The following is a 14,194-nucleotide window of genomic DNA, read 5'->3' as shown; positions in this document are numbered from 1 at the left end:
GAATAATATGCAGGATATGCCATGTTTTACTAACACTAATTTGGGGGGATAGTCAAGAAAAATGTCTGGAAAATTCTATATAAAATAATCCTTTAGGAAAGCAATAGCTATTTATTACATCAATTAACACAATTGTGAGGGAGCTTTGGGAGAACATGAAGCCTTTTGATCATTTTAAACCATTTAAACTATAGCCAGCATTCTGAATAGCCTCAAACTCTCTGGAGGCTTTTCATTGTTAAATGAGAAAAGTCTAGTAGTAGCCAAACCTGTGTAGCTGAACTATCAGAGGCATCTAGAATTATGTTGGATTCTTTCTTTCTGCCATCAACAGGGTGGGCTTTCCCAATAATGAATATGCTCTGTGTTAGAACACTTCTGATCTCAACCCAGAAAATGAAGCAACAATTAAAATGTCACTCCACACATATGGTTCTACTTCAGGCTACAGAAGCTTGTATCTCCCTGAGAGCCCAAAGATGTTCATTCTAGAGAACACACTCCCAACACCACTCCCTTGACAGTGTCTCAGGGGCCAAAATAAGCATTTCTTGCTGATATTTAGTAGAATCTGATGCCCTGAAATGGAGTGCTTTTCATCAGCCTTCACATTTCAGTCTCAGGGGGGAAAAAGGGCAAGACTCCCCTCAATTCCAAAGTAGATACAAATGTGGAAGGAAGGATCTTATTTATTTCCCACTACAGAGAAAATTTCTAGTTAAGATAACAAGTGGTGGAGGCGGGACAAAGAACAAAAACCAACAGGCCTGTCTACTGATGTGACTTCTTGATATCTATGTGAGTTTTTATGAGATAAGAGCCATCTGGCAGTTGTTGGACAGTTGGGTTTGGGGTTTTGGTCTTACTCCTCTGTTGTTGCTATTGGAGTTTATTTTATGTAGAAAAATAGCAGCCAGAGCGGCTCTTAAAATCTTGCCCTTAACATTCTCCTTTAAATCTCTGGGACTTTCATGGGGAGGACATGAAGTTGATTTATCACGGGGTTCTGAAAACAGTCAAGTCTTGGTTGATTAGCATTCTGTAAAGAGTTGAGTGAAGCTGCTTTGGATCTTTAAAGCAATTGATATTGCCTTTAAAAGACCAAAACTAGGCTTAACATACTTCATTGACCCAGTGATCCACCTAGAACAGTAAATGCACCTGTTTGTCTCTGTTAAAAAACGTTGAGAAGCTAACACCTTCAGGGACATGCTTGTCAAAAGACGGAACTTTCTGAAAATTTCAAGTATTTCCTTTAGTTGTAATTTGTTGTGTGAATAAAAAAACACAGTTTTTTCCTCCAAAGATATAGCTCATTTTGTAAAGATGAGGCTTTCTAACAGAAAACTTGACTGAAATCATCAAGTCCAATATTCACCACTTGGATTTCCCCCACCATTCAATCTAATGTGAGCTCCAGAATCTGGTAGCGCTGATGGGCTTCCGAGGTTAATGTTGCCCATACTTCTTTCTGAAGCATGAACGGAAAATGACAAGAAGGTAGACGAGATTTTTCAGAGTTCTCCCAGCCCAGTCTGCTCTGTGGCCAAGAACTTCAACAGCAACTCAGTACATGTTTCTACAACTTCACATTTCCTTCATATGAAAACAACTCAGGGTATTTGCACATCAACTTACATCATGTGATTTTCAAGCAGCTTTCTCATCATCAACTCACAGACCATACCAAAAGCTTGCTGCACAAACTTGGCCAAGATTCAAAATATAAATCACAGGTGCTTGTCAAGTTGATGTAAGCATTGGAAGGCCATCCTAGACACATGCCTGGAAAACCAGCTTGGCTCCGAGAGGCAGCCCAGAGCCAGTGGAAATATGGGTCCCGTTTCCTCCTGCACCTCTGAATCAGTTCTAAGCAAAGCCGGCCTCTTTCCTCTTCACAGAGCGGCAGCTGAGTGTGACAAAGACAACTTAGCCAAAAACAGGGGCTTACAAACTTGTTCAAGGGACATCTTGGAACACACTTGATCTCTCAGATTCGTTTACCTCCATGAAACAATAAACAAAAGAGGCGGGCCAAACCGCAACTCTTAGGAGAGTAATTGCTTCCCCAAGTGCTCCAGGACTCAGCTTCCTGAAATGTCCTCATTTGTCACCAGGCACAGAAGTCTTTCCGCTTCCTGAGCCACAACTGCGGAGTAGCAGTGCTGGGCAGCACGGTCAGCTGCTGGAAGTTTCAGGGAGCTGACTATGGAGAACTAAGCTGCTGACTGACACCCTGGTAAAACAGGCAAAGGGTGGGGGCTCCACAGCTCCATAAGTAGTTGACGACCCCGATTGCCCAGCTAGACAGATACTGTGCAGAAAGGAAAAGGTGGCAGGGAAAAGGGAGGTGTTGAAAGTCATCAAGAAGATCCATAGAACTTTCCACAGCAGTCTTATATCATGCCTAGTCACTGTCTGCTAAACGAGAACAGAAATGAGTTCCCCTTGCCCTCAACATCATGAAAGCAGGAGCAGCCAGAGGGGAGTCAAGAAGGCACCTGCTGGGAAATTCCTAGGGAAAAATTACCTGGCACTGCCCCACCAGTTAAAGGCATCTTTTAAAGAATTAAAAATATCTCCTTTTCCCCCCAAATAAGTATTATTTGTAAAATCAGAAAATGAAAGGAAATAGAATACAGGACAAAGAAAGAAGAAAATAGAAATATACAGAAGGATTAAGAGAAAGATGAGGGAGAGCGTGTGCACAGAGGGGAAAACCAACACAATAGCTCCTTCCAGGAAAGAGTTCTGAGCATAGCAATGATAAACTATAACCACACTGGGATTAAGCTGAAGCTGACATTTGTTATGATTGAACTATTTTCATTTCTCTAGGATACAGGAAATCCAAGAAAATAGAAGCCCTTTGGTGTGAGCGTCAGCATTCAATGACAGAATGTTCATGAGCCTTGTCAGTAAGTCCTTAGAGAAGGAAACTAGGTAATTGTGCTACTAATCCCTTAGCATATGTTGTTCCAGTTAATTCTAGCAGCAATTTCTTGATGTGGTTAATATTCCTACTTTGTAGAAAGAAACCAAAACTCAAGAGGTTGATTGAGGGAAGGTTGCACAGGAGAAGAGCTAGGATTTCAATTCAGATCATGAGATTCTAAAAACTGTGCCCTATGTCTTTATCACACCCTGCCTGTGCACCTGAGCACCTGCATTTCAAGAACCCTCCTCCTGTGTTCATTTACTTTATGAACTCAAGCTTCACACAACCTAACAAAGACCCTGAACTATGGCAACCTCAGCTCTTCTAATCTTTACATTAGAATATTGCTAACCATAAGAAAACTATTGGGTTTTGGGGGGGATTTTGCATTCAGTGTATATCTTAGCCAGTGCTAAATTGCTAAATGGTATCGACTGGCCCAGTTTAACCCTAACACTATCAGTCATTCTTGTCAAGGTGACCAGGGATTCCATCTTGCTGACTCTAGTTGTCAGGACAGTCTTCATCTCACTTGGCATGGTTGACAGCATTTGACATTGTTGATTATCTCCTCCATTTTGCAAGTCTTTATTCACTTGGTTTCCAGAGCATTACATGGTCCAGCTTTCCTTTTGCCTCAGCTGACGATCCTTTACAGTCTCTGGTGCAGGCAATTTTTCTTCTTCTGCCCCCTTCTCTACCCACATCAAATCCCTAATTTTATCCACTGCCTCAGCTTAAAGACCATCTAGATACCCCACTCAAAAACTCTCCCAAAAGATCCAGATTTATGTTTTGAATTGCCAAGACATCTTCCAATGGACATCTAAATGACTCTGCCACCTCTTAAAATCATTCCCCTTCCTCAGTCTTCCCAATTTTAGTAAGTGGAACCTTCCTTACATGGTGACTCTGGCTAAATAAAAATTCAGGAGTCATCTTTAAGTTCTTTTTCCTATTACACACTGTATCAAATCCAACGGTAATACTTTTGGATCAACCTTTAAAACTATTTCCAGAATCCAAACAATTCTCCAGAATCTACTGTCATGTTTTGAATCCTAGATCCCAACAACCCTCAGTATATAACTGCAACAATCTGCATGTGTCTCACTTCCCATCAGCTTCCTCTCTTACACTTTTAGAGTCTACTCCAACTCAAGCCTCCAAGTGCCTGATCTTGCCTTGCCTGTCTCTATGATCTCATCTCCCATGTTCCCCTCCTTCATTGCCCTCCACTAATGTTCCTCTTCCTATTGTTCAGCAAACTCACACACTCATTTCTACCTCAGGACCTTTTCATTTGCTATTTATTCCCTCTGCCCAGAATGCTCTTCCACCAAATCTCATGATTGTTTCATTGATGCCTTTTCTAAGATGTTATCTCCTTAAAGAGACCTCCCCTAACCACCCACACCAAAAATATCTTCTTCCATCTTTGCCCTGCAGTACATGTTGTATTTGGTTTCACTAGATGTATCCCTAATACATTACATATTGTTTTGTTTGTAATCTGTCCTCCACTGAGATACCAATTCCATATGGAAAGTCAGCTGCCCCCTTTTCTCAATTGTATTTACAATGTATATAACAGTGCCTGATACATATTAGGTCCTCCAAAACTAAATCAACAAGTTAGTGTAAAAGAATGTAGGAAAAGACATCAGTTAGAGATAACATTGCAGAGGTAAGCTATTGGTCAAATGACTTTGGGTTTTGAAGGCCACAGGAAGTGGTTTAGATTCTCTTCTAAATACAGTAGAAAACCTACACAAGATCTTAGAGACAAGAATCATCTAACTAATGTTTTAGGAGATGACTGCTCTGTGGAGGATGATATGCATGATTAATTACAATCTCTTAAAAATCCATGTGCAAATCAGATGTTCGTAAATCAAATAATATTCTTAAGGCATTATAGTAATCCTCAATTGCATACAATAAAGAATCTGTGGGCAGCAGAACTGCTGCCTGTTTTATGGGCACAGATTTTCCCCTTGAGGTGGGATAAGAGCAGAAACAATTCCAGCTATGAACTAAGTAGATTTAAAAGAAAAAGTGTGAATACAGAAGAGGTACCCCTCAATTTTATCCCCTGAAACTTAGAGATCTAATTTTTTTTTATCATTTGTTTGAATAAGGAGAAACCTTCACTTCGCTGTCAACTTTTGAAAGTTACTTTCACCTTCAGCACGTAGAAAGAATATATGGATAGAGAAGCAAAGTCCTAATGTGAAGGGAACAGGGGGAAATTATAAGGCAAAGGAAGCTATCTTCACAATGTGGATTCATTTAAGTTTATTTTATTTCATCAGAACAATATAACTTCCCCCAGAATAAGAATAAAGTCATGCCCCTGATTAATAAATTCAAAGCAAACATTGAACTACACAGAGTATGAAGCATTGCATATTCCTGCTATGTAACACGGCAATGGGGAACCATATTTTGTGGTATTGCACAATCTCAAAAACAGATTAAACACAGATGGCAACATTCCATGCCTAATTATGTAGTCTTTTCTTATCTCCAACGTCCATGAAATAAACAGAGCCATTACTCTAAAGGGAACTCCTAATTTGGGGAAATTGAGGCAAAGGCATGCCTAAGTAGCACGGGATACACAGCCAAATAAAAATAAAAAGAGGCCTCAAACTCAAAGTCCTTGCCTTCCCTTGCACAATTCACATTTCCTTTCAAAATATTTACATGCAGAAGATATTTAATGAAGATAATGGAAGAAACCAACTCTAACCCCAAGAGTCGTGCACACGGAAATCTGAAACAGATGAGAAGCTCATTTGTAGCCAGTTGTATTTCAGGAGAAAGGAAAAGAAACACTCTTCCCCCCCCCCCCCAATAAAAAGGATGGGTTTGAGGCAGACTTCCTAATTAAAGAAACTCAAACCAAAGATGACACATCTCTCTGTGAACAATTAAAGGGGGATTGAACAAATGTGGGTGGCATGTGAGTTGTAAAAAATAAGTTTGGAAAACTCATGTAGGAGTATGACAATGTTTTTACACAGGGACAAAGTGGGACAGAGCATGGAGAGTGCAATTATAAGTGAAAAGGAAAATGGAAAATGAAAATCTGGCCCTTTGTGAAATATTTTCTCCTCTTCTTAACTGAATAACAACCTCCAATGGAAATGTTATTTTATTGACTGTAAGCTCCTTGAAGACAGGAACGATGCCTCCCCACTTGTTTTTAAATCTCAAATATCAGGGACTCAATGAATGTTAACTAATAATAACTGAAGAGAAGCAGAGAAGGAGGAAGAAACAACAGAAATTGAAGGAAAAGAGTTAAGTGTATTATCAGAGGCCTTTCCCTATCTTGCAATAGGAAGTAAATACACAAAAACGGGGATTCACAGAATTCGGGGGCTTTCTTCATTTAAGTGTTTTGCCTTAATTGCTAAGTCAAAACTACTGTCTTTACAGTGAAGGCAACTGTCTAAACCAAAGCAGAGATTTTTTTGTTTTGTTTTGTTTTTGTTTTTTAATTGGAAATACCTTTATTTTACATCCATTTATAAAACATAATTTCAGTATATATTGAACCTTATTTGGTAGTTTTTTTCCCCTTAACATTTTAAATATGTTTTTTCAATGTCTTTCTGCTTCCATTGTTCCTAATGAGAAGTCAGCCATTAACTATATCATTTTATTTATTTTTTGTTATTTTTTTTGGCAAATCCTATTTTATTATTTTTTAATTTTTTAATTTTATTTTTCATTTTTTTTAATTTACATCCAAATTAGTTAGCATATAGTGCAACAATGATTTCAGGACTAGATTCCTTAGTGCCCCTTACCCATTTAGCCCATCCCCCCTCCCACAACCCCTCCAGTAACCCTCTGTTAGTTCTCCATATTTATGAGTCTCTTCTGTTTTGTCCTCCTCCCTGTTTTTATATTATTTTTGTTTCCCTTCCGTTATGTTCATCTGTTTTGTCTCTTAAAGTCATCCTATAAGTGAAGTCATATGATTTTTGTCTTTCTCTGACTGACTCATTTCACTTAGCATAATACCCTCCAGTTCCATCCACGTGGTTGCAAATGGCAAGATTTCATTCTTTTTGATTGCCGAGTAATACTCCATTGTATATACATATACACCCCATCTTCTTTATCCATTCATCCATCAGTGGACATTTGGGCTCTTTCCATACTTTGGCTATTGTTGATAGTGCTGCTATAAACATGGGGGTGCATGTGTCCTTTCGAAATAGCACACCTGTATCCCGTGGACAAATGCCTAGTAGTGCAATTCCAAATCAGAGATTTTAAAGTACACATTCCAAGAACAGCTTTGCATATCAGTACAGTATCTCAGGTCCTTTCAGATGTCAACAGAATCAAGATTGGGTTTGGAGCCTGCAGACCAAAGTAAAGGTAGGAGATGCAAAGAGGCGCTTCATCCTGCTGGGCCCTGCAAGACTTCCCAGGTCCTTGCCAGAGGTCTGTCTGCATCTGCTCCTGGCCTTCCCTCTCCACCAAACCCCTGCAAGGTGATAGAAGGGAGCTATTGGCATCACTCCTGGATGCTTGTCACTCACTCCAAAGATGCTTTACGTACTAAGAAAACAATGACCAGAAGGAACTTTTGGTCCCTGTAAGAAAAAGACAGACCTCTTTCACCGAACATGCAAATGCACAAGATTGCAAGCACTGTAGCTGTCCGTTTTGATGAAGCCAGAACTTAGCTGTGTGACCTTCCAGAAGGCAGAATTAGCCTGTCATCTGCTTTTAAACACAGGTAAGCGTCATCTTCCATAGCACATCTGGATGCCTTATGCTGATGATCATGCTGAGGATTTGGTTGGGTGAGAATAATAATGCAATCCAAGGAAGCATTACTTGCGTCAGGAGACCTAGGACTGATGGAAAGATTCTGAAAGGAGGAATCTGGCTCAGCAGGTGAGCAGACACTGCAAGTCCAGGTGGGCATGGTTCAAGATCCACAGCCAGTTAGTATCTGAGGAAAGAAAGGAAGTTAGTATCTGAAAAGAAAGGTAGAGACACCTAAGACACCTGAAGTGAGTTCTGCGAAAACAAGGAATACCATGATCTGGGCTGACATACTCAAGCAGAGATTTCCAGCTGAAGGGACAGGATTAAACAAATACATTTATCTCTAGCACCCACTAAGCCCTAAAATTTAGAATGAAGGATTAAAAAAAATGATACTAATTAATAAGAACAAAAAGACTTGCAGGTGAAACGGTAGGAAATAATATACATCAATAACATGTCAGAAGGTGGAAATCCCAAGGACGAGTTACAGCTGCCTCCACAGAGCCCAGATAACAGACTCCTCTCTGACCAAAGCCAAGCCCTACCTGACTGGCTGGGATGCGGGCTGATCACACAGGATCCATTCAAATCCTTGTAAGAAATGGTCAGACTTCCATTCCACTCCCCGACTCTTATAGCTGGCTGACACAGTATAAACAGAATATAAAACAATCTAAAACAGAAGGTTTATTCTCTGGTAATGTTGTGCCAGAAAGGCTCTGTCAGGGGCAAAGGTGAAGCACCTCATGAAAACAAGGGACTTGTATTAATTTTGTATATTGAATGTTTTAATGTTCTTCTCTGTGACTGAACAAAAGTTCCCAGGTCTGAGCTTGCAACCCAGGGGGGTGGGGGGAGAATAATTTATTGATACCAGTAGATATAAATTATCATATGGGCAGAGGGCTCTGTCTGCCTGGAGATCTTATGATGAAGCAATTATACCTCATTTTTATAGACAATAATAAAACAAAATGAGGAAAAATGAAGTGTAACAACCAAAACTCTTTAGCATCCAATTTTTTAATAAACACTTTATTATGGAGAATTTCAAACATGTATAAAAGTGGAGAAAATAATATAATAAACCCATTACCCACATTCAATAATTATGAATTTCAGCAATTATTAATTTTTATGGCCTGTTGTTACATGTTTACTCTCTTCCTTCCCTGGAGCTTCCTTCTTTCCCTTATTATTTTGAAGCAAATCCAACATATCATGTCATTTCGTCTACAAAGAGTTCAGTGCATGTCTTTAAAAAATAAGATGTATTTTAAAATTTCCTAGATTTAGAACCAGCATGTTCTAAATAGGAACACTGATCAAAAATCATGTTTACTGGTTGAATTTTCTGTAGTCACATCTTTTAAATTAAAAACTAAGAAGAAGGTAAATCTTAGAGTCAGGACATCAAGGTATTGGAAAACCATTTAGAGATATGATCTCAGTGCCCTTATTTAGCCAATGCAATAGCTTAAGGTCAAGGTGTTTAAGTGACCTTCAAAAGGTGAGGTGCTGCTTGGAGGTGAAGTCTCAGCTAGTTCCCAGCTTTATCTGGAATCAATGAGCTTCAAAGACATACATATTTTCAGTTGTATGGATTGTACAGGTAAGTAAAATCTACTGCCTACCGTGGTGACTTAGTATTCGCATAAAATTGACTAAGCCAGAACTGTTTCCCTGAATGGTTTGAGTCAGGATTGTCCAAAAGAGAAATTTATTCATGATTTAGAAGGTGGAAGAGAGGCAGTTGCCATGTTTACAGAAAAGATTGGTTGACAGTGAGGCGAGTTGCAGCTCACCGCATGCACCTTGTCACAGATGTGCTGGGCCACCTCATTGGCATGGAGCAACATCCAGGCCTTGATTCTTCCAGCTCCTTCCAGATTTTCAGCAGCTTCTCCATGGAAAAATGTACCAGCTCTTTTGCAGTCACCCATGGCATCAAAGTAGGATGCTTGGAAGCAGTCAGAGATCACCACGAATTCCAGTTCATCCTCCTGGGTTTCACTCTGTCCGTGGCCATCCACATTCCATGCTCTTCTTCCCGTTTGAACTTCTCCCAGATGACTTGGGCCCAGCACTCAGCCGCAAGGGCGGCATACTCAAGTAACTGCTCAACCAGCTCCCATAACTGCATAAGGTCAAATCCCTACAATAAACCTTCTTTATCACCCAGTAGCGTTCTCCTTCTCTGATCAAACCCTTATTGGCACACCTGCATGACTAATTACACTGAAATCAATCAGTAATGTATGGTTTTGACACATTTGAAAAATTGTCATTGACCACCATTTTGTATCTACGTAGCCTTTTTTAAGGTAGCACAATTCTCAAAGTCAATAAAAGTTGTCTCTGAAACCCACAGGTAATCTTTCTTTTTTTTTTAATTTACATCCAAATTAGTTAGCATATAGTGTAACAATGATTTCAGGAGTAGATTCCTTAATGCCCCTTACCCATTTAGCCCATCCCCCCTCCCACAACCCCTCCAGTAACCCTCTGTTAGTTCTCCATATTTATGAGTCTCTTATGTTTTGTCCCCCTCCCTGTTTTTATATTATTTTTGCTTCCTTTCCCTTATGTTCATCTGTTCTGTGTCTTAAAGTCCTCATATGAGTGAAGTCATGATATTTCTCTGACTGATGAATTTTGCTTAGCATAATACCCTCTAGTTCCATCCACATAGTTGCAAATGGCAAGATTTCATTCTTTTTGATCGCCAAGTAATTCTCCATTGTATATATATATATATATATATATATATATATATATATATATACCACTTCTTCTGTATCCATTCATCCATCAATGGACATTTGGGCTCTTTCCATACTTTGGCTATTGTTGATAGTGCTACTATAAACATTGGGGTGCATGTGCCCCTTTGAAACAGCATACCCATATCCCTTGGATAAACACTTACTAGTGCAATTTCTGGGTCATAGGGTAGTTCTATTTTTAATTTTTTGAGAAACCTCCATACTGTTTTCCAGAGTGGCTACACCAGTTTGCATTCCCACCAGCAGTGCAAAAGAGATCCTCTCTCTTTCTCCGCATCCTCACCAACATGTGTTTTTGCCTGAATTGTTAATGTTAGCCATTCTGACAGGTGTGAGGTGGTATCTCATTGTGGTTTTGATTTGTATTTCCCTGGTGATGAGTGATGTTGAGCATATTTTCATGTGTCGGTTGGCCATCTGGATGTCTTCTTTGGATAAGCGTCTATTCATGTCTTTTGCCCATTTCCTTACTGGATTATTTGTTTTTGGGGTGTTGAATTTGAGAAGTTCTTCATAGATTTTGGATACTAACCCTTTATCTGATATGTTGTTTGCAAATATCTTCTCCCCTTCCATTGGCTGCCTTTTAGTTTTGTTGATTGTTTCCTTCGCTGTGCAGGAGCTTTTTATTTTGATGAGGTCCCAGTAGTTCATTTTTGCTTTTGTTTCCCTTGCCTCCAGAGACGTGTTGAGTAAGAAGTTGCTGCGGCCAAGATCAAAGAGGTTTTTGCCTGCTTTCTCCTCGAGGATTTGGATGGCTTCCTGTCTTACATTGAGGTCTTTCATCCATTTTGAGTTTATTTTTGTGTATGGTGTAAGAAAGTGGTCCAGGTTCATTCTTCTGCATGTCGCTGTCCAGTTTTCCCAGCACCACTTGTTGAAGAGACTGTCTTTATTCCAATATTTTTTTATTTTTGGATAAATAATATTTTGGATAAAATAATATTTTATCCAATATTATTGGATATTCTTTCACGCTTTGTCAAAGATTAGTTGGCCATGCGTTTGTGGGTCCATTTCTGGGTTCTCTATTCTGTCCCATTGATCTGAGTGTCTGTTCTTGTGCCAGTATCATACTGTCTTAATGATTACAGCTTTGTAGTATAGCTTGAAGTCTGGGATTGTGATGCCTCCTGCTTTGGCTTTCTTTTTCAAGATTGCTTTGGCTATTCGGGGTCTTTTCTGGTTCCATACAAATTTTAGGATTATTTGTTCTAGCTCTGTGAAGAATGCTAGTGTTATTTTGATAGGGATTGCATCGAATATGTAGATTGCTTTGGGTAGTATCAACATTTTAGCAATATTTGTTCTTCCTATCCAGGAGCATGGAATCATTTTCCATTTTTTGGTGTCTTCTTCAAATTCTTTCATAAGCTTTCTATAGTTTTCAGTGTATAGATTTTTCACCTCTTTGGTTAGATTTATTCCAAGTGTTTTATGGGTTTTGGTGTAATTGTGAATGGGATCAATTCCTTTGATTTCTCTTTCTGTCGCTTCATTGTTGCTGTATAGGAACGCAACCAATTTCTGTGCACTGATTTTATATCCTGCAACTTTGCTGAATTCATGAATCAGTTCTACCAGGTTTTTGGTGGCATCTTTTGGGTTTTCCATATAGAGTATCATGTCATCTGTGAAGAGTGAAAGTTTGACCTCCTCCTGGCTGATGCCTTTTATTTCTTTGTGTTATCTGATTGCAGAGGCTAAGACTTCCAATACTATGTTGAATAACAGTGGTGAGAGTGGGCATCCCTGTCTTATTCCTGACCTTAGAGGGAAAGCTCTCAGTTTTTCCCCATTGAGGATGATATTAACGTTGGGTCTTTCGTATATGGCTTTTATGATCTTGAGGTATGATCCTTCTATCCCTACCTTCTTGAGGGTTTTCATCAAGAAAGCATGCTGTATTTTGTCAAATGCTTTCTCTGCATCTATTGAGAGGATCATATGGTTCTTGTCCTTTCTTTCATTGATGTGATGAATCACGTTAATTGTTTTGCAGATACTGAATCAGCCTTGCATCCCAGGTATAAATCACAGTTAGTCGTGGTGAATAATTTTTTAATGTCTTTTTGGACATTATCTTGGTTGGCTAATATCTTGTTGAGGATTTTTGCATCCATGTTCATCAGGGAAATTGGTCTATAGTTCTCCTTTTTAGTGGGGTCTCTGTCTGATTTTGGAATCAAGGTAATGCTGGATTCATAGAATGAGTTTGGAAGTTTCCCTTCCATTTCTATTTTTTGGAACAGCTTCAAGAGAATAGGTGTTAACTCTTCCTTAAACATTTGGTAGAATTCCCCTGGGGAGCCATCTGGCCCTGGACTCTTGTTTTTTGGGAGATTTTTTATTACTAATTTGAGTTCCTTACTGGTTATGGGTCTGTTCATATTTTCTATTTCTTCCTGTTTCAGTTTTGGTAGTGTATATGTTTCTAGGAATCTGTCCATTTCTTCCAGATTGCGCATTTTATTATTTTTTTATTTTAATTTTTTTACATTTATTCATTTTTGAGAGACAGAGAGAGACAGAGCACAAGTGGGGGAGGGGCAGAGAGCGAGGGAGACACAGAATGAGAAGCAGGCTCCAGGCTCTGAGCTGTCAGCACAGAGCCCGATGCGGGACTCGAACTCATGAGCCATGAGATCATGACCTGAGCCGAAGTCGGACGCCCAACCGACTGAGCCACCCAGGCGCCCCCAGATTGCCCATTTTATTGGCATATAATTGCTCATAATATTCTCTTATTATTGTTTCTATTTTTGCTGTGTTGGTTGTGATCTCTCCTTTCATTCTTGATTTTATTTATTTGGGTCCTTTCGTTTTTCTTTTTGATTAAACTGGCTAGTGGTTTATCAACTTTGTTAATTCTTTCAAAGAACCAGCTTCTGGTTTCATTGATCTGTTCTACTGGGTTGTGTTGTTGTTGTTGTTTGTTTATTTGTTTGTTTGTTCGTTTTTGTTTTGATAGCACTAATTTCTGCTCGAATCTTTATTATTTTCTGCCTTATGCTGGTTTTGGGTTTTATTTGCTGTTTCTTTTTCCTGCTCTTTAAGGCATAAAGTTAGGTTGTGTATCTGAGATCTTTCTTCCTTCTTTAGGAAGGCCTGCATTGCTATATACTTTCCTCTTATGACCGTCTTTGCTGCATCCCAGAGGTTTTGGGTTGTGGTGTTATCATTTTCATTGGCGTCCATGAACTTTTTAATGTCCTCTTTAACTTCTTGGTTAGCTCATTCATTCTTTAGTAAGATGTTCTTTAGTCTCCCAGTATTTGTTACCTTTCCAAATTTTTTCTTGTGGTTGATTTAGAGTTTCATAGCATTCTGGTCCCCACAGGTAATCTTAGTTTGCACAACATTTTAAACTTTTCGTTGGCTGCTCAGTTCCATTTAATTTGATACGTTTGTAAAAATATGTAAAGATTTAGCAGAGAAAGTTTTGGAGGCTTCTCATTAATAATTGTGGGCAAGTTTAATGGTATGGAAGTTTTTATTAGCACTTTAGAATAGTAGGGCTGGTGAGTTGAGTTTCCTATTTGTCTGCAGAGATGTGGCAGACCTTCAAAGTCAATTTGGGGTTTTCTGGAAAGTATATGTGAAATCTGAGTCTTGGCTGCAAAGAGGTGCCTAAGAAGCTCATGAAGATGAATAAGTGATGGAAGTA

The sequence above is a fragment of the Panthera uncia genome (assembly GCF_023721935.1).
Source record: "Panthera uncia isolate 11264 chromosome A1 unlocalized genomic scaffold, Puncia_PCG_1.0 HiC_scaffold_16, whole genome shotgun sequence".
Taxonomy (NCBI): Eukaryota; Metazoa; Chordata; class Mammalia; order Carnivora; family Felidae; genus Panthera; species Panthera uncia.
The sequence above is the reverse complement of the archived record's forward strand: the minus strand, read 5'-3'. Positions refer to the sequence as shown.